We start from the raw sequence: 25,644 nt of genomic DNA, 5'->3' as shown, positions 1-25,644 counted from the left end.
TCAATTTCATGAAGCGTTGTTGAATGTCATGAATTCACCTACAGAATAGAAGGCGTGAGAAATTAGGTACTTCTTTAATTTGGCCCTAAATAATCTTATGTTTTGAGTTTCATTTTTTATATCGATAGGGAGGCTATTAAAAAGTTTTACTGCCATATAATGCACTCCTTTTTGATAACACGATAGACTTGCCGATGGAGTATGGAAGTCATTTTTGACTCGTATTTATGCTATGAACTGTTGAATTAGTTATAAAGATTTTACGATTACATACGAGGAAGATATATACTGACAAGCCACGGGCATTACTTGTGTGTTTTTTTTAAATAGTGCTACACGATTCCCTAGATTTGGCACATACTATTATTCTAATTACTATTTTTTGTAATAGAAATGTACTGTTACTATCTGTGGAATTTCCCCAGAATATTATTCCAAAACTCATTACCCAGTGGAAGTATGCAAAGTACATTGTTTTTAAAGTATTGATATTTACTACCTTTGCATAGATCTAATAGCAAAACATGCTGAATTTAGTTTGGGGATAATTTCTTTAATATGATTTTTCCTGTTTAACACATTATAGTCCACACCTGTGAAGTAACGGTCAGCGCGTCTGGCCGCGAAACCAAGTGGCCCGGGTTCGATTCCCGGTCGGGACAAGTAACCGGTTGAGGTTTTTTCCGGGGTTTTCCCTCAACCTAATACGAGCAAATGCTGGGTAACTTTCAGTGTTGGGCCCCGGACTCATTTCACCGGGATTATCACCTTCATCTCATTCAGACGCTAAATAACCTAAGATGTTGATAAAGCGTCGTAAAATAACCTACCAAAATAAATAAAAACACATTATCGATTTTTAACAAGAAATTTGGTTATTGTTGTTTCTAATAGGGACCCATTGTTAATTATTGCACATGAAATTTGCGAGGTTGAATTTGGAAAAAAATTAAATTGAATTATATTAGTTTTGTTACAGTTTAATACTAATTTATTGACGAGAACCAGTCACATATTTTGAAGAGAATTTCCTCTGTTGAGGATTGGAATGTGTTGGAGTTATTGGCTGTAATTACTACACTTGTGTCGTCTGCAAATAATATGAGATGACCTACATCTTTTATTAGGGGGGGGGGCAAGATCATCTATAAACACTAGAAAAAGTAGGGGACCTAGTATTGATCCTTGCTAATTCTTAACAATATTGCTATCAGTTTCGATCCCTTTATCGTATATGTTGTTGTTTAGTCAGCTGTCCGAAAATAGGTCTGAACCTCACAAGTGTTACCAAGAAAGCACCACTTATGAGGCAACTAGGCCAGGAGATAATGATGTAGGGTGGTTAGTTCCTTTCCCCCTCCATTGCATACATCGCCGACTAGCTACATATTACACTAGTCAGACTTCAGATGTATACAAACAATTGTTCTTCCTCTGACACATATCTTCCAGTGAGATGTACTGCCTGATAATAGATGTACAGTGGCAAAGAAACCAGACCGACCCTTGTAGCTGATTTCAGAACCTTGTTCACTCCAGAGCACGATAGACTGGTAACTAAGACTTTCGTGGTTCGAATCCTGCCTGGGAAGGAAACTTTTTTGTTCCTTATTCAAATTTATTCCCAATACTTATCGATTGCAGCGATATTTTACTACTTAATTATCTTATTATTCCCAGAGCGTGAATAAATTTGAATAAGGAATAAAAAAAAGTTTCCTTCCCAGGCAGGATTCGAACCACGAAAGTCTTAGTTATCAGTCTATCGTGCTCTGGAGTGAACAAGGCTCTGAAATCAGCTACAAGGGTCGGTCCGTTTTTTTTTGCGACTACTGTACGTACTCGAATTTACAAGAGCGGCGTGATTTGTAACAATTGTGTGATAAATGCATAAGAAAAATGTAATTTTGTAGTTAAAAATCGAAAAAAAAATCTGTACGTTGCAACTAGAGAATTCACAACACATTTTTAGCTTCAGACTACTAGCTAATTAAAGAAGCGATACTCCTGAATAGTTCATTCTTTTCCTATAATATTCTTTTATCCTTAAAACTAAAGAATAATTATATTTTACAAACTTAAAATTAATGTAACACTGAAAATATTGAGATTAGGACAAATGTTTATATCACTTTTTTTTCAGAATGTCTTCAAAAATAAGCTCCGTAAGTGACAATATATCCTCGTGAATCATCCTGTATACATTGCTAATTGCTAACAATATTGATATCCGTTTCCAGCCCTTTATCATATTGTGTTTAGTCAACTGTCCGAAGACAGATCTGAACCTCACAAGTGTTACTAAGAAGGCACCACTTATGAGGCAAGTAGGCCAGGAGATAATGGAGTAGGGTGGCCATTTCCTTTCCCGCTCCATTGCATAATCGCCGACTAGCTACATATTACACTTGTCAGACTTCGATGTATGCAAACAATTGCGTTCCTGTGACATATTATATCTAGGGAGCGGATTTTTATGTGCTAAAAAATTTAAATATATTTATTTTTTATGTGCTAAAAAGTACGAAAATATTTGCTAAGAATAAAAAAAAAATATTTATTTTAAATATGACAAAAATACCTTATTTAGCTTGAAAAAAAATACTAGGTACTCACCAACCACACTTGAGTGCTAGTACAGTAGTTGGCCGAGAATTGCAGTGAACAACAAAGATCATCTCCAAATTCTCCATCACAAATGCATGCCGATTATCTCTGAACAACGACTTATACTGTGAAAACGATCTTTCCACATCACAGGACGTCAGACGTGCATATTTAAAGAGAGTAATGTCACAATCACAAACAACGTCAGTTTCACCTACAGGCACACCCTCCAATATTTGGGCAAGTTTACATATTTTTTTATATCCACTGTTTTTCCTAAACACATTCTGGAATTTGTCTCTTAGTAATTCTGCTTCTGAACCTGGTAGCGAGTCTAGTTTAATTTCCACCGCACGCACCTCCCTGTTTCAGATAACAGGTTTTTGGATGTTTCGAGTTTTTTATGGTGTCATACAAAAAGCTTAGATTTGCTAATAGGAGAGCCAAGTCGTTTTTTAAATAACCATCTTTCAGTATATCTTGAAGGATATCGATTGACGAAGCCCGATAACAGGGAATCACAACAAGACGTATTGCCTTACTTGATGGGCATGAGCGAGAGGCGAGAGATTTGTTTAAATTAAATAATGTTCATACCCGAGCTCTTATCTGTTGTGTTTCACAAACAAAGCGTGGAATGAAATCATCTTCAGCAACAATAAACATTCCTAATTATGTGTTGCAAGATCTCTCCATCTTGTCCATGTTAATTAATTCTCTAATAATAACACTGATATGCTGCCTAGCAGTTCTCAGAACTACAGGCGAAATTATTAACGAAAATGGATCACAGATACACCACAGAGTGCTTAGAAACACGAAGCAACCAAGAATTCTTAAAAAAGATAACGTACTTCTGAGTTTTATAATTGATTTAGTTTTAAAATATTTAAAAGTTCTTGTAAAAAGTTATTTAAGTAAAAAAACTCCATGATTTATGTGTTTATAATAGATTTCCTGAAAATATGTATTTACATAATTTTTTTGTGAAAATAAGTGTTTTTATGTGAAATAAAATTCGGGTTTTAAACTTGAAACTTCATGTTCGGAATTTTTAACTTTGTTAATTGTGTTTTATCACACGCAAAAAGAATATTTAATTACATAGGAATCCGTTCTTAATTATATCGTCAAGTCAGATGTACTGCCTGATAATAGAAGTACTTATCAGCTAGAACCTCAACCAGAGGATTTATCGCAGATATTATACCTAAAAAAAAAGTTAAACATTCTATTCTTGGTAAGCGTTGCTATATTCTAATTCAAATTCTTGACGAGAAATCTAAGTGGATAATTCACTGAAACAAGTTTTTGTGCTGTAGACATTTTGTGAATAGGACACTGGAGAATAAGATTTATATTTTGAATATATATTTCTTTTGCTTTCGTGAATGCGCTCTCAAGGAAGGACTGTAACGGAAATGTTGCGTTTCAGTAGTGAAGGTCTGTATTCCGGTCTTCGTGAGAGCTGCATTCTTGACTCTGTTCTTATTACAAGTACGTAGTTGAGATCTAGAAGAGAGAGTTTCTGCCTTTCATGGACGGCAACGCTTTGGTTGGTTGTCGTGGGAACTTTTCAAACGATTCTTAGTGTTTTATACAACACCGGCATATGAATCTTTGAATGTTACGCAATATTTCTAGACAATTTAACAGATGCTGAAAATGAACTGCTCTTGTCTAGCGAAAGGGCCTTTATAAAATACACATCTGCACACACAAACATATTCACTCGCAGAATGTTAGGAGTATACGTGCAAATTTTGGATGAAAATTGCGGATGTTTTAAAAATCATGTGTCCCCTAAAAAATTATCCCATAAGAGAAGCTAGATTTCGGAATGTACAGGGATATCATTTTCTTTTTACTTCAATTTTTATTGTACCTGAGTTTTTGAATGTACTTCACTCCCACCCCTTCTACTAACGAAGTTCAACCGTCCTCCTCACAGAACCAAGGCCATAGTACTGAGTTAGTGATTATAGTACGTTTCAGAAATATATTCGCGTTTTCCAGTGACGTAAACTTTCAATATTGAATCATATTTTCGCACGGGTACTGTCGTCCGTTTGTCTACGTCGCGTCCCGATTTCCCCCACCTGCTTCTATTCGCACCACTGTAAAGACTAGTGGCTGGGCTTTCTTAGCTCTTTTCTGAGAACATTAATTTCTGTTAGGAATTAATTGGACGTCTACGTAATATTATGCAACTGTTTAAAATAACTTAAATAAAAGGGCCTCGTTAAGTAATTAACTATCACGTAATTCCCCCCTTTCTACGATCCTGCGACATAACCACTTGGACGGATAGTAGGCGATAATAGGCACAAAAGAACTGAAACCTGTGTCGAAAAGAACGGCCACCATTTTGAAAAATGTGTTTAAATATCCATATTATGATTATTTTTCATTTTAACTTCATTCTCTATATCGTACGCTAAAGTGCTGTAGACAGTATAATATACACTACATAATGAATTCGTTCGCATGGATAACTTGACGTCGTGCACGGGCAGCAAGCGCTAAGTATGGAAAGAGGAAGGGTTGTATATATGAATAAGCAACCTGTTGGATTAAGAAAACAGTGGTGCACAAACTTCAAACGGAACGTAAAATTTTATGTCGTTATTTTTATATGGCTTCTTTCTGTTTAATATTATCTATATTGTCTGTAAAACAAAAGTCGTAATACCAATTTCTTAATATTGCAGTTGTGTTTTAAATCTTAATAACATAACAGAGAATTAAGAAGGAATATTCACTTAAATTACATAATAGTATAATATTATACTGTATTAAGTGGATGAAACACATCATTCATAAAGAAAGTGATATTCCAAAGAAAGAGATTGAGAATGACTTGATATTGATGGTATCTTTGGCCTTACAAAAGTAATCAATAAACTAATCAAAACAATATTACAGTACAAAGCAAAGTTACCTAGGTACTGTATCTGTTTTAAGTGTAACTCATATTACATAACAAAACTCTTATCGCACTATGCTTTTAAGGTGATATTTGTGAGCAATTTCCTATCATCAGAATATTAAATTATTTTCTCGAAATCCGCTGAAGCTATAGAGCTGACATTTTTACAACACATGGGCACGTATCTTTTGCTTATGATGTAACAGTAGTTGCTTTGTTAATTCATTTCCCTACAAACAATTTCCATGCGAATACTTTCAAAATCTTTAATACACTATCTTCAGTAATAGGACGTATATACGGTATATTAGATTTACGAAAGCATTCTGTAAGGCTACTAAATGAATAGGTCTATACCTGAAAATTTCACTTTTGTATACGAAAAGTTGAGAAAATATTTCTTTTGAATAAAAAAATCAAACTTGTGAAAAATGAGCATTAAAATTAAAACTTACATTCTTATAATGCACTTATACATCTCAGGCAAATCTAAAAATTAACATGGATACAGTTGTAATAAGTTCTCTTCCCTTTATCTATTGAATCAGTGCTGGCCATCCCTGAATATAGCTCGACCAAGCGGCGTATACCACCTCTTTCGCCTATCCCTTTCCTTTCCGCTGTAAAGCGCTCAGACTCTCCTAGGCTCTAAAGCGCGCTCTTGCTCCTGTGGGCATCAATTGACACGCCTGGTGTAGCGGGATAAGGGTGCGACGCCTACTCTAAGTCATATGACAAATGATTGTTTTGGCCTATTTTATCACACCTTAGTTTTAATGCATAAACTTCTGGGACACTCTGTATACAGTATTTAGTCTGAATTCCGATATAAGATACGTAATTCGCAGGTCAGGATCGATGTTTTGATTACACAAATAATCTGTTGAGAGCATAATGTGTAATTTTGCTCTAAAATCGAACAGAACACAAAACTCGTCCTCTTCAAATGGTAGGTACATTCATCTTTGAAGAGTAGGCCCTATCACTAGTTTGTGTAATCAACTGGATAAGGGTAACATATTGTTGAACATGCCATATTGAGGATATATTGCTTTGATTACAATAGAGACTTCATCCCCTGCCATCTGAAATCCTCCCCCACGCCACGGATATGCAAATTACAAAGCCGATGTGCTCTTCATACACTAAGCCGTGCTGTTACAGACTGGGTCCAACTTATTATTCATAACTGCACTGACCATCAACGGGTCATAATTGAGCCGCGGTTTTTGCTCAAAGAAATCAGAAATTGAAGTGAGGATGATGTGTGTGAAAATAAACCTGACTCTGAATCTGGTAAGGAATTGTTATTCAAGGAAATGTTTTGTTAACTTTGAATATGAAGCCCGAAAATATAGTTAAGAAGAAAATGTAGATGAATATGAAGGTAAAATTCTCTATAATTATATGTCATCTTCTCACATATATCAAGAATATTTATTATGAGTTGGAACTATGCCGAAATATTTTATTGCTAATTCTCCCAATATATTTCCCGTAGCTTATAAATAATTCAGTTACTTTAATATAGCTGAGAGGTGCGAGATATTTATTGACTTTAACGTTGAACTTATGTGATATTGGTTTTCCCAAATATCATGTAACGAAACTTGCCCCATTTTATTCTTCTGTAGGCTACTAAGTCAGAAGTTTCACAATATCCAGGTAATGTAACCCTTGTAATCTATAGGATTAATTGGTAAGTTTTTTTTTAGCGTAGATGGAATTGGGTATAGCGAGATGAGGCCGAGGATTACCTGTCATTCTCATTTGAGAGGAGGAAAACCTCGTAAAAATCGATATGGACATAGGTTTTCTATGCTGCATATCCTTACGTAGAACTACGTGTGGATGTGATCACCTGTCGACAGGTGCATAGTTGTAGTGAACTGCATATCTTTACGTGAAAATATGTGTAGGTAGTGCGAAACATCAAACTATGACAATACTGCACAAGGTGAAAAAGTGAAATACAAGAAGGCAAGAAGAATATGAGGGAATAAAAGAAGAATAGGACGGGGACAAGGAAAGCAAGGGGAATACAAGGAGAAAAAGGGGAGGATGAGGAGAGAAATGGAAAGAGGAGAACAAGGGAAGGACAAAGAGAAAAAGGGGAATACAAGGAAAACAAGGGGAGGATAAGGAGAGCAGCGGAAATATAATAAGGGGAAGAAGGGGAGGACACGGTGACCAAGGGGATACAAGGAGAAGAAGGGGACGACAAGGAGAACGAGGGGAAAACAAGGAGAAGAAGTAGAGGACAAGGAGAACAAGGGGAAGACAGGGAGAAGAAGGGGAGGACAAGGAGACCAGGGGGATACAAGGAGAACAAGGGGAGGACAAGGAGAACAAGGGGAAAACAAGGAGAAGGAGAGGACAAGGAGAACAAGGGGAAGACAGGGAGTAGAAGGGGAGGACAAGGAGAACAAGGGGAAAACAAGGAGAAGGAGAGGACAAGGATAACAAGGGGGAGACAGGGAGTAGAAGGGGAGGACAAGGAGAACGAGGGAAAAACAAGGAGAAGAAGGCGAGCACAAGGAGAACAAGGGGAAGACAGGGAGAAGAAGGGGAGGACGAGGAGAACAAGGGGAAAACAAGAATAAGAAGGAGAGCACAAGGAGAACAAGGGGAAGACAGGGAGAAGAAGGAGAGGGCAAGGAGAAAAAGGGGAAGACAAGGAGGAGAGGACAAGGAGAACAAGGGGATACAAGAAGAACAAGGGGAGGACAAGGAGAACAAGGGGAGGACAAGGAGACCAAGGGGATACAAGGAGAACAAGGGGAGGACAAGGAGGACAAGGGGATACAAGGAGAACAAGGGGAGGACAAGGAGATCAAGGGGAAAACAAGGAGAAGGGGAGGACAAGGAGAACAAGGGAAATACAGGGAGAAGAAGGGGAGGACAAGAAAACCAAGGGGATACAAGGAGGACAAGGAGAACAAGCGGAGACAACGAGAACAAAGGGAGGACAAGGAGAACAAGGGGAAAACAAGGAGAAGAAGGAGAGGACAAGGAGAACAAGAGGAAGACAGAGAGAAGAAGGGGAGGACAAGGAGAACAAGGGGAAAACAAGGAGAAGGAAAGGACAAGGAGAACAAGGGGAAGACAGGGAGAAGAAGGGGAGGACAAGGAGACCAGGGGGATACAAGGAGAACAAGTGGAGGATGAGGAGAACAAGGGGATACAAAGAGAACAAGGGGAGGACAAGGAGACCAAGGGGAAAACAAGAGGAAGAAGGAGAGGACAAGGAGAACAAGGGGAAGACAGGGAAAAGAAGGGAAGGACAAGGAGAACAAGGGGATACAAGGAGAACAAGGGGAGGACAAGGAGAACAAGGGGATACAAGAGAACAAGGGGATACAAGGAGAAGAAGGGAGGACAAGGTGATCAAGGGGAAAACAACGAGAAGAAGGAGAGGACAAGGAGAAGAAGGGGAGGACAATGAGAACAAGGGGAAGACAGGTAGAAGAAGGGAGGACGAGGATACCAAGGGGATACAAGGAGAACAAGGGGAGGACAAGGAGATCAAGGGGATACAAGGAGAACAAGGGGAGGACAAGCAGAACAAGGAGAAAACAAGGGGAAGGAGAGGACAAGGAGAACAAGGGGAAGACAGGGAGAAGAAGGGGAGGACAAGGAGAACAAGGGGAAAACAAGGAGAAGGGGAGGACAAGGAGACCAAGGGGATACAAGGAGAACAAGGGGAGGACAAGGAGAACAAGGGGATACAAGGAGAACAAGGGGAGGACAAGAAGACCAAGGGGATACAAGGAGAACAAGGGAATACAAGGAGAACGGGAGGACAAGGAGATCAAGGGGAAAACAAGGAGAAGAAGGAGAGGACATGGAGAACAAGGGGAAGACAGGGAGAAGAAGGGGAGGACAAGGAGACCAAGGGGATACAAGGAGAACAAGGAGAAACAAGGAGAAGAAGGAGAGGACAAGGAGAACAAGGGGAAGATAGGGAGAAGAAGGGGAGGACAAGGAGACCAAGAGGATACAAGGAGAACAAGGGGATACAAGGAGAACAAAGGGAGGACAAGGATAACAAGGGGAAAACGAGAAGAACAATGAGAAGACGAGCAAATAAGAGGAAGATATGGGTGATTAGGGAGAGATGTGGAGGAAAATCAAATAGAACGATGGGAAAACAAGGCGAGAAAAGAGGAAGACGTGAACAAGGAAAAGAGAAGGAGGACTAGGGCTGGGAAAATGTAAGTAGAACAAGGGTAATATAAAGAGAAGAAAGTGAAGACAAGGAGAAGAATGGGAAGACTGGGATAATAATAGGGAGACAAGAATAATAATTGCAAGACGAGGAGGACAGTGGGAAGACGAGCAAATAAGAGGAAGATATGGGGGACTAGGGAGAGACGTGGAGGACAAGGAAATTACAAGGAAAAGTAGAGGAAGAGGACAAGGGAAGACGAAGACTTTTGAATTTTCGGTAAAATATATTTATCGCGGTCATTTCTTTCTCTCGCTCATTTGTTTATTCTCATCGTTAAGCCCTGTCTGTAGGCCTGTATATTTATCCTTATAAGAGAATGTAAAAATTCTACAAATTGTGGGTTTATGTGGAGATTTAGGCGTAGAAGACATTCTGTTCATGCAAGAGCTTGCGGAAGAAAGAGTAGCACCATTATAATATATCGTAATGTTACTCGTAAGTCTCCAATGAGAAGTCATTGCTTTACACAACGTTAAGATTCCGGCTATATCCTTTGAGTAGTTGCTTCGATTTTACAATGGCATATGAATGTCGATTTATTGGCTCTGCAATTAATGACGTCACCATAGCATTGACCAATTACGGCCGTGTGGAGAGCGATTACTCTCCATTTGCTTTTCCTTTAGTCACGTTACCTTACCTTGTAAATGCACAGTTTCGTTCATCATTATACCTCTTTAATGTCTTCGTAAGTTTTTACAACTTTAATAGTCCTCTTCCAAATCTCTTCCCTGTATAACTGCAGATGTTTCTTTAGCGAACCTCATTTGTAATTCAAACCCCTGCAGTTGTCTTGTTATTATCTGTGATTGAGGAGTAAGTAAATCCCCTGTGTTCTAAGCAAGGAGCAGAACAATCTAGATAAAAAATAAGAGTTCTTCTAAGGTTTTAACGAGATTCAACTGTATTAAGTTTTCAGAAGTTTTTGTCAAATTATTTAACTCTTATTATTCTTACACAATCTTGAAGAGAGAAACAAAGGAAGAGATGAAAGTAATTTAAAATGTTGGGAAAATTTTACGTTCTTAGAAGAAGTTGTGGGTTGTTTATTGTTTCATTTTGTAAGGCCAAAGGTATTAAATCACTCGTCCTACTTAAGCTGTAGCTATCTCACTGAATCTGTCAGAAAAAAAAAAAAAACGAAATATGTAGCTACTTCAGTAACATACAGACTAAACTGGTAATGGAAATTACGGGAAAAAGGCTCAATGGATTTTAATAAATGACCCGTCATTTTGAAGCTTCGAAACCAAAGATTTTCAGAAAAATAGTAGTTTTCAGTGAAATGTCAATTTCCCTACATAATTTTCCTATTTTGTGAAATCCATGTTTCCTCAGTTTTGAGAACTAATTGCATTTCAGTATAAACAAAACACACACTGCAATAAACAATAGGCTATTACACGAAGGCCGTGACCTGCAGGATTGCTGAAATACGAGGGCTATTCATAAAGTAACTTCCGTTTATTTTTTACAAACTTGTGAATGACGTTACATTATTGGGTTACAAACGTTTGGAAGTATACACTCTACTCTATTTTACTCTATTTTACCACTGAGACACTTGTCGTAGCGTTTGACGAGCTTTCAAATTCCTCAATCGTAGAATTCGTCCGCCTGCGACTGAAGCCAAACTACGACGCTGGCTTTCAACTCTTCGTCATCGTCAAAGCGCTTCGAGCCGAGCCACGTCTCCATGTGCATGAAGAGATGGTAATCGCTAGGGGCCAAATCTGGGCGATAGTGAGGGTGATCCAATACTTCCCAGTTGAACTCTTGCAGTTTGTTCGCAGTACGACGCGCTGAATGCGGCCGGGGGTTATCGTGCAGGAAAATCACCCCAGAGCTCAACATGCCACGACGTTTGTTTTGAATGACCCTTTTCAAGTTTGTTAGCGTGTTACAGTAACGCTCAGCGTTAATTGTGGAATTCCTCTCCAAGAACTCCACTAGGAAAATTCCTTTTCTCTCGCAGAAGACTGTTGCCATGAGTTTCCTCGTGGAAAGTGTTTGTCGACACTTTGTGGGTCTTTTCGGGGAGTGAGTATGGCCCCACTGCATTGATTGAAGGTTTGTTTCTGCATTCACATATCGCACTCGTCTCATCTCCTGTCACAATCTGATCGAGAAAAGCATCACCTTCTCTTTCGTAACGCTCAAGAAAGGACAGTGCTGTTCCCATCCGCTGAGCCTTTTGTTGCTCAGAAATGAGTTTAGACACCCATCTGGCAGAAAGTTCAGGTAGCCCAAATCGTCGGTAATCACTTTGTACAGAAGAGAACGACAAATATGTGGAAAATCCTCACTAAGCTCCGACATGGTGAACCTGCGGTTTGCTCTAACCTATCGTCAACCAAACGAATCAGATCTGCATGACGATACTCGGTCGACCACTTCTCTCTCCATAATATACATTGGTTCGCCAATTTTTGAACATACGGCACTATTGTCTTACACCACCTTCACTCATTTCGTCTGGCCCATAAACTTCACAAAGTTGGCGATGGATTTCACTAGCTTTACAGTTTTTGGCCACAAGAAATCTTATTACGGGATGTACCTCACACCTGGCGGGACTTGCGATTGCAGCACACATTTTGACAGGAACAAAGACACGACCTTGACTCTACCGCTGCTCGACGCGTACTGCTTCAAGGTACACTCCACCGCAAAAGCTGCGCCACTGTCTCTGTTGTTACGCACGCTATATGACAACGGAAGTTACTTTATGAATAGCCCTCGTATTTAGAGCTCAAATTCAATCGGTTATATTAAAAACTTCAAGACTTACTAAAAGTAATTTACAAGTCTGATTCTGCGGTGTCTAATTTTCTGAGTACAGCTACAAAACTTGAGGTGGTTTGATGACATTATTACCATGAGAAATGAAATATTGTTGTAGTTAATGCCATGATGTGACTATTTTTCATTAATTATACTTATTAATGCTATATTGATGATATGTAATTGAAACTTTTTGGGGTTATATAAGTAGATGTAGTGGAGGCTATATATATATATATATATATATATATATATATATAACTACAAAACTTACGTAAGATAATACTATTGCTATTAAAAATAATATATTTTTATAGTTATTAATCAAGTGGCGTTGGGTCTGGCAGTGTGGTGTAGATATGTATATGTGTCATTGTCTTCAGTATTGGCTTGAGAGAGCGCAAAAATTACAGTTCCTAAGGAAAGACCAAAAGGTGTTAATTACTGATAAAATAAGAAGCTACAAAGTTATGTAGTCTCCCGATCACTTCAGCAAGATCTCTTAGCAGGATAAAATGATTTTACCCTCTACATTTCAAGCTCTACATGCAGCAGCTATACGAAGATGCTATGTCTATTGTTCGAAAGCATAGCAAACTTGACATTTTTTAGACTTTCACCTACCATCCACAATGATCTGAAATAGCTATTGCTTTACTCCCACATGAAAAACCCATTTATCGTCCTGATATTGTTATTTGCGTTTTCGTGTTGATACTCAAAACTGAAGATGGATAGGTTCAAGAAAAAGTGTTTGGCATAAAGAAAACCATTCAGAGGGAGTATGTTTCATTCTTACGGAAGAAAATAACTTTCAAAATGTGTGGTATTCTTCATTGAAAATAAATCTGAAAAAAATTTTATTTGAATGTCTAATGAATTTAGTTTGCAGAATTTGCTGCACAAGCCACTAGTATATTACATTATCGTTTGAGTCATAATTTGCACACGTCTGTAATAGAGCCAGATTCGTTTTCCACCAGCTGGTCATGAACAAGAGGAGCACTAGACCACGAACATAAATATTGTGGTTTTAGTTCTGTCTCGCCTCCATTGCTGTAACGGGGATCAACTGCGACAAATTATTTGGTTTCATCAGCGTATTACAAAAGATTTTATATAGGTACCTAATCACATACAGAATGACCCGTCACTAATGTCATTTATTCCGATGATTCTTTTAGTAAAGAGTAACACAAAAGTCAAATATCATTTTGCTGTGTTTTGAATAGTTTCCCGAAAAAAAAAAAGAAGCGTTTTGAAAGATATGAATTTTGCGATCGTGCAACGCTGTAATCTGTATGGACTGCACAGTAGGCTGCTGTGTTGCTCTGAACAATCATTTACCTGCCTTCTTTTGAAAAGGGGACAGGAAGGTCATTGTCATTTCTTACATTGTTTTTAAAATAGCAAGAAAAAGTACAGATTATGTCTGTTTAATTTTTTAGTTTAAACTGGGTTGGGGAATGGAGAATGAAGAATGCTGAGTTCACGTTGAATATAATAACTTGAAAAGTTTAAAATGAACTCCACAGCTTAGTTTTGATTAATTTTCAGAGAACACAGACAATAAGATACGCTTATATCAAGCTAAATTTAAAAGGTTAGAAAATATTTCCACACTCCAATTTCAGTTGGATGTTCCAGAAATGGTAAACAATACTTACTTACTGGCTTTTAAGAAACCCGAGGTTCATTGCCGCCCTCACATAAGCCCGCCATTGGTCCCTATCCTGAGCAATATTAATCCATTCTCTATCATCATATCCCACCTCCCTCATATCCATTTTAATATTATCTTCCCATCTACGTCTCGGCCTCCCCAAAGGTCCTTTTCCCTCCGGCCTCCAAACTAACACTCCATATGCATTTCTGGATTCACCTATACGTGCTACATGCCTTGCCCATCTCAAACGTCAGGATTTAATGTTCCTAATTATGTCAGGTGAAGAATACAATGCGTGCAGTTCTATGTTGTGTAACTTTCTCCATTATCCTGTAACTTCATCCCTCTTAGCCGCAAATATTTTCCCAAGTACCTTATTCTCAAATAGCCATAACCTATGTTCCTCTCTCAGAGTGAGAGTCCAAGTTTCACAACCATACAGAACAACCTGTAATATAACTGTTTTATAAATTCTATCTTTCAGATTTTTTGACAGCAGACTGGATGATAAAAGCTTCTCAACAGGCATTTCCCATATTTATTCTGTGTTTAATTTCCTCCCGAGTATCATTTATATTTGCTACTGTTGCTCCCAGGTATTTGAATTTTTCCACCTCTTCAAAGGATAAATTTCCAATTTTTATATTTCCATTTCGTACAATACTCTCGTCACGAGACATAATCATATACTTTGTCTTTTCGGGATTTACTCCCAAACCGATCGCTTTACTTGCTTCAAGTAAAATTTCCGTGTTTTCCCTAATCGTTTGTGTATTTTCTCCTAACATATTCACGTCATCCGCATAGACAAGAAGCTGATGTAACCCGTTCAATTCCAAACCCTGTCTGTTATCCTGAACTTTCCTAATGGCATATTATACAGCAAAGTTAAAAAGTAAAGGTGCTTATTTTACAAAAATAAAATTTTAAGACATATGCTGAAATTCCACAGAAAAAAAAAACATAAAATATGATATGCTTATTTTACGTTAAACGAACAAACTGAAAATATTATCTGAAAATTGTTCCATTTAATTTTAATTAAATTAGTGTAACTTTGAAAATATCGAGATTAGGACACATGTTTATATGACATTTTTGTTCAAAATGTCTTCGGAGATAAGCTCCGTGAGGGTAAATCCTCGTGAATCAGCCTGTATAGTAATGTCTTAAAAATAAGGACTATTTATTTTCGTTTTACGATCCCGTAATACTTTTATTTCTCAAATTGCATTGGAATATTTTGGTCTAATGATACAATATTTCAGATGTCTGAAGGTGATTTTTTTACTAGCCGTAAACTACTTGCACGGATTTACGGTACATGGAAAAAACAGAATGTCATTACTGTTTTATAACTCTGGAGCACTCCGTGTGTATGACAGCGCCTTTCATAGCTGCTCCGAGTTTTATCACCGTTCCCAGTAAGTGAATGAAAGCAGTTTTATGTTTGTTAGGAATTTAATAAACAGATGACGGAAAATGTTTAGGGTTCTTGTGTGGTCACATTAAGTATTATTAGATTAGATGTGGAAGTGAATTTTCGTAAGTGTTGAACATCTGAATTGTTTTAAGTAAATATTAATCTACATACTACAAGCATAATTTAAGACGTTCTCTTAATTTTCTTTTAGTTCTTCCTCTGTTTTCAAATTATAATTTTGAAAGAACACAAATTGAGTCCTCTTCGATCCCAGGTGGCACTGACGATTTCTTCTCTTCGTCCTTAATTCTTTGAGGTATTGCAAAGAATTATCAACCTCAGTGGCACATTTTCAAGGTATAATAATAAAATATAGATTAATAATTTGGGCTAAATTATCTGAAGACAAATATATTTTTGTTTACAAAATAAGTGTCTAAGAATAATGAAAGGTCTGCAGAAAATATCATACTGTAAAGAAATTTCCAGAATTTAAAAATGTTGACCTCACCTTACGAGTAAATTCTTTCCTTGTTGATGTTTGATATTAAAAATGAACCTACTTTTATATTTTATATTAATACCAAAACCAACTCGCTATATCAACTTAATTATAGGTAATAATTTACATGTTGCATATAGACTGAATTGAATTACATTAGTTTATAAATTAAGTTATAATTTTTACGTATAGATTTTATCTTAAATTCAATAAACATCATATCCCATCTCCCTGAAATCCATTTTAATAATATTATCCTCCCACCTACATCTTGGCCTCCCCGTAGCTCTTTTTCCCTCTGGCCCCCCAACTAACACACTATTTGCACTTCTGGATTCGCCCATACGTGCTACATGCCCTGCCCATTTCAAACGTCTGGATTTAATGTTCCTAACTATCTCAGGTGAAGAATACAATCCGTGGAGTTCTGCGTTGTGTAACTTTCTCCATTCTCCTGTAACTTCATCCCTATTAGCCCCAAATATTTTCCTAAGGACCTTATTCTCAAACACCTTTAATCTCTCTTCCTCTCTCAAAGTGAGAGTCCAAGTTTCACAACCATACTGAACAACCGGTAACATAACTGTTTCATAAATTCTAATTTTCAGATTTTTTGACAGCAGAGTAGATGACAAAAGCTTCTAAACCGAATAATAACACGCAGTTTCCATATTTATTCTGCGTTTAATTTCTTCCCGAGTATCATTTATATTTGTTACTGTTGCACCAAGATATTTGGATTTTTCCATCTCTTCGAAGGATAAATCTCCAATTTTTATATTTCCATTTCGTACAATATTCTGGTCACGAGACGTAATCATATTCTTTGTCTTTTCGGGATTTACTTCCATATCTATCGCTTTACTTGCTTCAAGTAGAATTCCCGTGTTTTCCCTAGTCGTCTGTGGATTTTCTCCTAACATATTCACGTCATTCGTACAGACAAGCAGCTGATGTAAGCCGTTCAATTCCAAACCCTCTTTGTTATCCTGAACGTTTAAATTTAACTCAAGATTAATGCTGTAGAATTTTTAGTGAATTATAAATATTCTTAAATTAAAAATGTATGCCACTATTGCATTGATTAAAGTTGGTTGAGTGAAAGAGAAGGCCTTATGGCCTTAAGTCTGTCAGTGAAAATGAAACATTCTATTCTATTCTATTCTATAAATCAGATCGTCTTCAGTTCACTGTCTAATTAATTTAGAAGTTTGAAAGTCGAAGAGAAACAATTTGGAACAAAATATTAACAAACTGTCATCAAGTTCATACCTTCCATTCAACTAATGAATAGAAGAGTACACGTGAAAAACAATCGAAGTCACAATTCAGTGTACAGCTGTAAAATTTATTACTGTTCCTAATGAAAAAGTACGAAAAAATGACTGTATCCATGGTGATAATTCTCTTTTACCAGTTTTGATAATAAAAACACTAAATTGTATAGTAATATACTGCATTAGATGATATCATTCTTATGAGAATTATGACTTCGATTGTTTTTCCTCTGTACTCTTTAATTGTTCATGGTCTACTTGTAAACTGAGTTATTGTATTGTATATTTTTGTATACTTTTTCACTTGTCTCACACCACAAAGCTACAATGCTCATGTAATGAATTAAATGGAAAAATTCATCTGTTCCATTACTTGACGTGTAATGTAATATACAATCGCTGTCCTGTAGAGGGAGTCTTCGTAAAAGTAACTTTGCCGCTGTTGTATGCTTTGTCCGTCTTTCTGCTTCAGATCAGCTGCAACGTTCCGGCTAACATTCAATCAATTCTACAATAACTTGTCTTTTGTTCCAGCGCCTCGTTTTTCTTTCCAAGTTGATGGCTTGGTAGAGAAAGCTGTAGCCAATAAATTTCTGATGGAAAAGAAAGAAACTTTACTGCGAAAACACATGTAGACAGCGTTGGCTTACCAGCAGCTATAAAGATTCTTTATAAGTTTCTTTTTGTCTCGATATGAATAGAGGCAGGCGTATTCTTGTAAGATGAATGGGGAAAGAGAATTTGTTTTTCCCTTAATGCTCTCTACTTTGTCATACTGTACAGTTTTAAGTTAATTCTGACGTATATCGATTTTTCAAAATTATGGTATCACTTTAATATGAATATTATTAAGCAATTATATTACTCATAGAAGAACTTTGTGCTCCTGCGTTTGGATAACAAGAGTCTCCAAGCAATCCAAAAAAGTGCAGATATACTATATGGAATATACCCAGTTAAGGTCCGTTGTTCTGTGGGTGAGGTAGTAAACATGGCAAAACATAACACGATCATCGGAGACTGAAGGAAGATAAAGTTCTCCAACGTATACCTACTGATAAATAAATAAATAAATGAATAAATAAATAAATAAGCAAGCAAGCAAGCAAGCAGTGAAGTAAGAAAATAAGTAATTAAGTAAGAAAATAAGTAATGAAGTAAGAAAATAAGTAATTAAGTAAGAAAATAAGTAATTAAGTAATGAAGTAAGAAAATAAGTAATTAAGTAAGAAAATAAGTAATTAAGTAAGAAAATAAGTAATTAAGTAATGAAGTAAGAAAATAAGTAATGAAGTAAGAAAATAAGTAATTAAGTAAGAAAATAAGTAATTAAGTAAGAAATTAAGTAATTAAGTAAGAAATTAAGTAATTAAGTAATAAAGTAAGTAATTAAGTAAGAAAGTAAGTAATTAAGTAAGAAAGTAAGTAATTAAGTAATTAAGTAAGAAATTAAGTAATTAAGTAAGAAATTAAGTAATTAAGTAAGAAAATAAATAATTAAGTAAGAAAATAAGTAATTAAGTAAGAAAGTAAGAAAATAAGTAATTAAGTAAGAAAGTAAGAAAATAAGTAAGAAAATAAGTAATTAAGTAAGAAAACAAGTAATTAAGTAAGAAATTAAGTAATTAAGTAATAAAGTAAGTAATTAAGTAAGAAAGTAAGTAATTAAGTAGGAAATTAAGTAATTAAGTAAGAAATTAAGTAATTAAGTAAGAAATTAAGTAATTAAGTAATAAAGTAAGTAAGTAAGAAAGTAAGTAATTAAGTAAGAAATTAAGTAATTAAGTAAGAAAATAAATAATTAAGTAATTAAGTAAGAAAATAAATAATTAAGTAAGAAAATAAGTAATTAAGTAAGAAAGTAAGAAAATAAGTAATTAAGTAAGAAAATAAGTAATTAAGTAAGAAAGTAAGAAAATAAGTAAGAAAATAAGTAATTAAGTAAGAAAATAAGTAAATAAATAAGAAAATAAGTAAATTAACAAACAAACAAATAATATGCGTACTGCAGTTTAAAGAGAACTGGAACATGGCAAAATCTAAACCCGTGAAGGAATACTAGTTCCAAAGGAAATGGGAATATGATTATTTTGTTGTTGACGAGGAAATAATTGCTTGTTTACTGTGTCCCATCCAATTTATTTTTACTCGTCATTTCAATATTAAACCACATTTCAACAAAGTCTATATTAAGAATTATGGAATACACAAACTTTCGGGTAAGTTCATTATTACGAACTGTATATTGATTATTTATTTATATACTGTAAAATTTAGGACGTCACTCGTTGTGTTCATTTTGAATTGAAATTAATAGCGACTTTCAAGGTTCATTACTTAAATGTTATAAATTAATGTTTCCATAGGTGATGATAGGAGGAAAGTTTTCGAAAATCTAAAACAGGTTAGGTGCAAAGAAATCTCAAAGAAACTACCGACAGGAAATCTAGCATAACTGTAAACCTTGAAACGAGATAACGCATTATAAAAACAATGAATTTATTACAATCCTTTTTGAAAATTACATGCCGCTACTGATCGGCCAGAGAATGTAAATAAGTCTACGCTGAAGTCGATCATCCCCAACAGAAGTGGAGTGAGGCTGACGTCATATTTCCCCTACTTAACGAGTTCTGCAGGCCTGATTTAAATAATAAATATTTAAGTAAATAAATTATTGTTATTAAATTTTATTATTACTATTATTATTATTATTATTATTATTATTATTATTATTATTATTATTATTATTATTGTCTTGGCATATAAAGTCCATATTTCAGTCTTAAGTTATACATGAAAAACATTTTAAATGTTGCATTTACCAACTTACATTTTACCCATAAAGTATATATATATATATATATATATATATATATATATATATATATATTGTTTTGTTTCTTTTTTTTTTTGCCATGACTTAAGTGATTGTCATTAGTTTATTTGTCATACAGCAGAAACCTAGCTTCAACAACGTCACTGAAGCATCACCAAATGTAATGCTCTTATTTACGATGTCATTAATTGGATAACAACTTTCGTCTGACGCTAAACTTTGCTTTAATGCAACTTTCCTGAAAATGTACACCTAAGTTTAACAGAAGCTACGTTCATATTTAAGCTGTTGCTCAATGCAAAATAAAGGATTATTCTCTGAATGTTAATGATATATATCATGGGGAATTAATGCATTTTCTGTGTTATTTTATCTAATGAATTTTCATAAACGAGTTTGCTACGTCACACAATCTTCATTCAGGAGGTGTAAATGGATTATCTTTGGAACTCTGAGAGTTTTCAACTCCAGGATAATCTTACACCGTGGCATAAGACGAACCACCGCATCGGGTGGAAAGTTTCTAATTTCGTTGTCAATTCTTTGCTGTTGTAATATTTTCGAAGTTTAGTTTTCTTTATTCAAACTTTTCAAGGAAGGTCGGTCTTCACGTATTTGCGTCATATAACTTTCCCTTTGAATCCTCCCATATATCTTGTTTACGTTTGTCCGTTTTTCTATCAACATTTCAGTTCTATGCGGTATTTCATTTGCTGTCGAGGTTAACTTCTTAGACATCCAAGTCAATAACGTATATCGTCTTCCATATTTGTGTTTTATATTTTATGGTGGAATAAAGTAACTTTTTTGGCTATCACTTAGACTGCTCTTCTTTCCAGTGGCAGTACTATACGACTCCATTCCTACGCACTCTGAATCGAAGGCCAAACACAGCGCTCGCCATTTGACATGGATATAGGCCTAATAATTCTCGAATGCCTAGTGTTTCTTCGTGTTTTCCTCGCTACTGTTGCAAAAATCAGGGAAGTGGCCCGTCTTATGAGTGAAAAAATGAGGAGTGGACTTTCAAATTCCTGGAGAAATTGACACAATAAATTATAAGCCTCATAATAAATATGTTAGTAAATAACTAAAATAGTTGTTTTGTAATACAGAGTGATTTATATAGAACTGACACATTTCTTTCTTTAATTATCCGTTGGAAATTCATTCAATGATCCAATATTAGCACCAAATTAAGCAGAATGTTCTGGAGTTTCGATTCCTTGTCACTAGATGCGCAGATGTTTATGTTTTATTCCTATTGTTGGCAGCACTAGATGCGCAGATGTTTATGTTTTATTCCTATTGTTGGCAGCTGTTTTCGACATTTTGTGTCAACGTGAAAATGCAGTAAACATTAAATCAACGACTGTTCCTTGTGAAGCAATACTGGATTACGAATTCAATTACAGCTACTCAAAGGGCATACCAGAGAGAATTTGGTGTTCGCAATCCTCCCAAAAGAAACACAATACTGGGACTGGTAAACAAATTGAAAACAACTGGATCTCTGGTGAGTGAAAAGGGCAAGCATCGTTCATCTAGGGTTCCCACGGTTGTTGTTGACGTAAGAGCACGACTGGAGCAGTCACCCAAAAAATCATTAAGACGTTTGTCTTTGAGTTTTTTGAGCAACTGGACGATGTAGAGCTGAGGCAAGGATATTTTCAGCAAGATGGCGCTACATGCCATACATCAAATGAATCCATGGAACTAAAGTAATTTCAAGTTTCTTTGAGGATCGAATAATTTCCAGGAACCTGTGGCCACCGAGATCTCCGGATTTGACAAAGCCGGACTTCTTTCTATGGGGTTACTTAATCTCCCAAAATTCCTCTACATTTTAGGTATAATAAGTTGTCGCTAGCACAATTCGTTTTGAAACAATTAATGAAAGAAATGTGTCAGTTCTATATAAATCACTCTGTATAATGATACAGCATAAGATATAGAACATTTAGGCCTAATATTTTTGCTTGTCACCGAACACAAGTTAAATTTACAAAGAACACATTAAAGCAATAACCAGAGGACACGATACATCTACATATGCCGAACACATAACTAATGCTAACCGCACATATAATAACATAAATACAGACATGGAAATCCTACACATACAACCCAAAAACCAAAACCTCAACACACTAGAACAATATGAAATATACAGACACACTAAAACACACCCTGATCAAATTCTCAAAACACAGATCAATTTCAGAACACACACACTTTTTGAATTCACTTTTCAACACTCGAACGCACCCACACAACAGGCAGTGAAGTTCGAGATGACGCCGAGATCTAGTAGGCTCTGAGAATGGTGTGAAGAAGCAGCGAAACGGCTGTAAGCCGCACATGCTCACATAATTAACACGAGTAATATCGCCATTTAATCAATTATTAATAATTGTGTATTACAGTATATTAATTTTTTTTCAAATTGAGCAAAGCTCAATTAATCGATTAAATTTAAATCGTTAATCGAGTAAATATTTTGATCGATCGACAGCATTACTTTTTATACTGTAGTAGTTCAGGTTGAATATATAGGGTGTAAGGGGTATAAGTGTCATCCTTTCCACAGTCATCGGGGACGTCTACAGGATGAAAAAATGTCTATGCAACATAGGATCAAAAGATGATAGTTTTCCCAGAAAAATATTTCTTTTCTTATTTTATTTGCGTTATACTGCTTATATCGTTAGTAAAATTACGATAATAATTACATCAGTAGATATATCTAGCAAAGAGTAAATAGGCCTATTAGTTTAAATAAATATTTGTGTGTTCTATTACGTTTTCGTGAAATTAAATAAAGATGCATGCTTAAATTTGTTAATATTCTGGCGTGAGAGACGTGGCAACGTGTTCAGTAGGCAGTACTCTGCACAGACGTAAGTACAAGTCAGCTGAGTTCAAGCTCCATGTCCATAGCTCTACTGCAGAGCGGATCGCAGTTCAGTACAGGGTATGCTATAAACAACTTACAATGTCGTTTACAGTTTAGGAATATAATATGTTATTCATTTATGGAGAAAGTTGTCGTAATTCAAGTGAGGCAAGAAGGATGTACAGTCAATGTTTTCCTCAAAGAAGGTTACTTAATCGGCGAACTTTTGTAGCAGTTTCTCAACGATTTTTAGAAACTAGATTTCTCTTACTCCGTTTCGAAAATCACACAACCAAAAATTTGCTTTAAAATGATATTGCTTACCGAAGCGGGAGAGATTAAAATTTTGCATTAGAAAAAAATTCGCCTGATTTTGTGCAGAAAACCATTATTATATATATATATATGTTTAGACATAAATTAAAATGTAGCAATATTGTTACATAAAATGTAAATTTACCATAATGTTCTGTTAATGAGACTGAAAGTTTATATTTGCTGCTCGTTTTATGTAAACAACAGTATTATCATGGTCCACTCCTGCATTAGAACAGAGCATCTGTTTTGTACCGGTATGTCTGTACCCGCTTGGGCTGTACTGTGTACTTATAAATCCCCTCCTCCCTATCCAGCAACGTTGTAAAAGTCTAATATTGTAAACTTTAATATAATTAGTTAAATATTGCAATTAGAAAAAAAATTGTAAGGACATTTTTTCTTGCTTATGACATTAATAATCATCAGTTAAAATAATGACACTTGTACCCCTTACACCCTTTAGATCATACCTGCACAAACAGCGCTCAACGAGCGCGCGCGCTCCTTCGGAGCGGGAGAGCTGTGTTTACCGTTCGCCGAAACGGAGAGGGAGATACGTCAGAATGACATAGACTTGCTTTAGGTAGAGGAGAGGGAAACGACCACTCAGCTGTCTAGTGGAGTGCAGTGTGTAGGCCTATTCCCAGCAACTGTTTCACGTTGCTTACCTACTGCTACAGTACAGTATGGAGGAATCTAAAAGACGGAACATAACATTTAACATTTAACGATTTACAGCTCGAACTTATTGATCTTCAATGTGACCTAAGGGCTAAAGATCGTTTGAATAATACTACTAGCCTGGTTGAGTTTTACAAGACTAAAAATTAGCAATAATATCAACGACTACACAGGCTGGCTGTGAAAATGATTGCTATGTTTGGCTCAACATTTATATTTGTGAGCAACTTTTTTCTATAATAAAGACAGACATCGAACATCTCTAACTGATGTTTCATTACGATCAGTAGGCTACTGTTCCTTTCAGCTGCCAACAGCATAAAACCTCGTTTTGATGTACTGATAAATAAAAATATAACAAAATGATATTTTACATTTAAGTAGCTATAGAATTTCTATTATTTCTGTAAAATAAATAGCCTATTTTTTTATTAATTAATAATAATCCAAGATAGTTTTGAAAACTCTAAACGGGAATTCATTTCATAAACACTCGTAATAGAACTTCCTTTTGTGTATATTTTGTACGAGATCACCCCTTATTCCAGTCCACCCTATACAGAGCGCAGCTAATATCTGCATTCCGCTCATGAGCTGTGAGCCGGCTCGGAGAGCGCAAACCTTGTGCAGGCCTGCTTTAGATGATAACACATCAATGGTGGAAGGCTAAATCAGTGTACAGTGTTCTTATTCAAAAGGACTCGCCGGGTTTTATCTCGAATCTGCGGGTTGCAGCAAACTCGTCTCTCTGATCGTTCACCTAACTCTATGCCCATCACATAGCGTGGCAGTATTTTGAGAGACTACGTACAACCTTGAGTTAAAACTAGCTACTGTAGCAGAGTTTAACACTGAGGAAAAATAAAGTACCAAAACTCTTAGAAGGAAGCAGTTTTTGTCCTCGTAGAGACTTGCCTCTACCTCTAACTAAGTTGAAACTTGGTTGTCAGAGTTCCATTCGGAGATCTTATCCGGTTTATTCCGCCAGTATGACGGATACGTGATTGGAATTTAAGGGCAGTTGCGAATGTCGCGATGGGTTAAAGTTATTGACTGTTTCAGAGGCTCTGGGCTTTAAACATGTGAGCGTGATAGGTTAAAGTTATACGTTGGACGGAAATCCAGGCCATTACTGAGATTTGCTACGGATAGCGTCTGACTACGGAGAGATTTCAACGTCTGTGTGTTAGGCAGCACAGTAGACGTATTGTACATACAGGGTGATTCATGAAGAATAGTAAACATTTTATGGGTGGGAGTATAGACTGTTCTGAGTAACAACGTTCATATAACCCGTCTCCAGTTTTTTTTATGGGTGGGATACATCTGTTTCAATGTTACGCATAATAAGCCTTACAATTGAGGGGGTCAGCGCAACAGTGTTCTAAGACTTTTTTTTTTAATGCAGAAAAAGCAAGTTAAAGTTACATACATACTGTATATAATCCGTGGCGCTACAGCCCGTGAAGGGCCTAGACCGACCAGCCGGCT

This window comes from Periplaneta americana, chromosome 14 (assembly GCF_040183065.1).
Source record: "Periplaneta americana isolate PAMFEO1 chromosome 14, P.americana_PAMFEO1_priV1, whole genome shotgun sequence".
NCBI classification, from domain to species: domain Eukaryota; kingdom Metazoa; phylum Arthropoda; class Insecta; order Blattodea; family Blattidae; genus Periplaneta; species Periplaneta americana.
Note: the sequence above shows the minus strand (reverse complement) of the source record.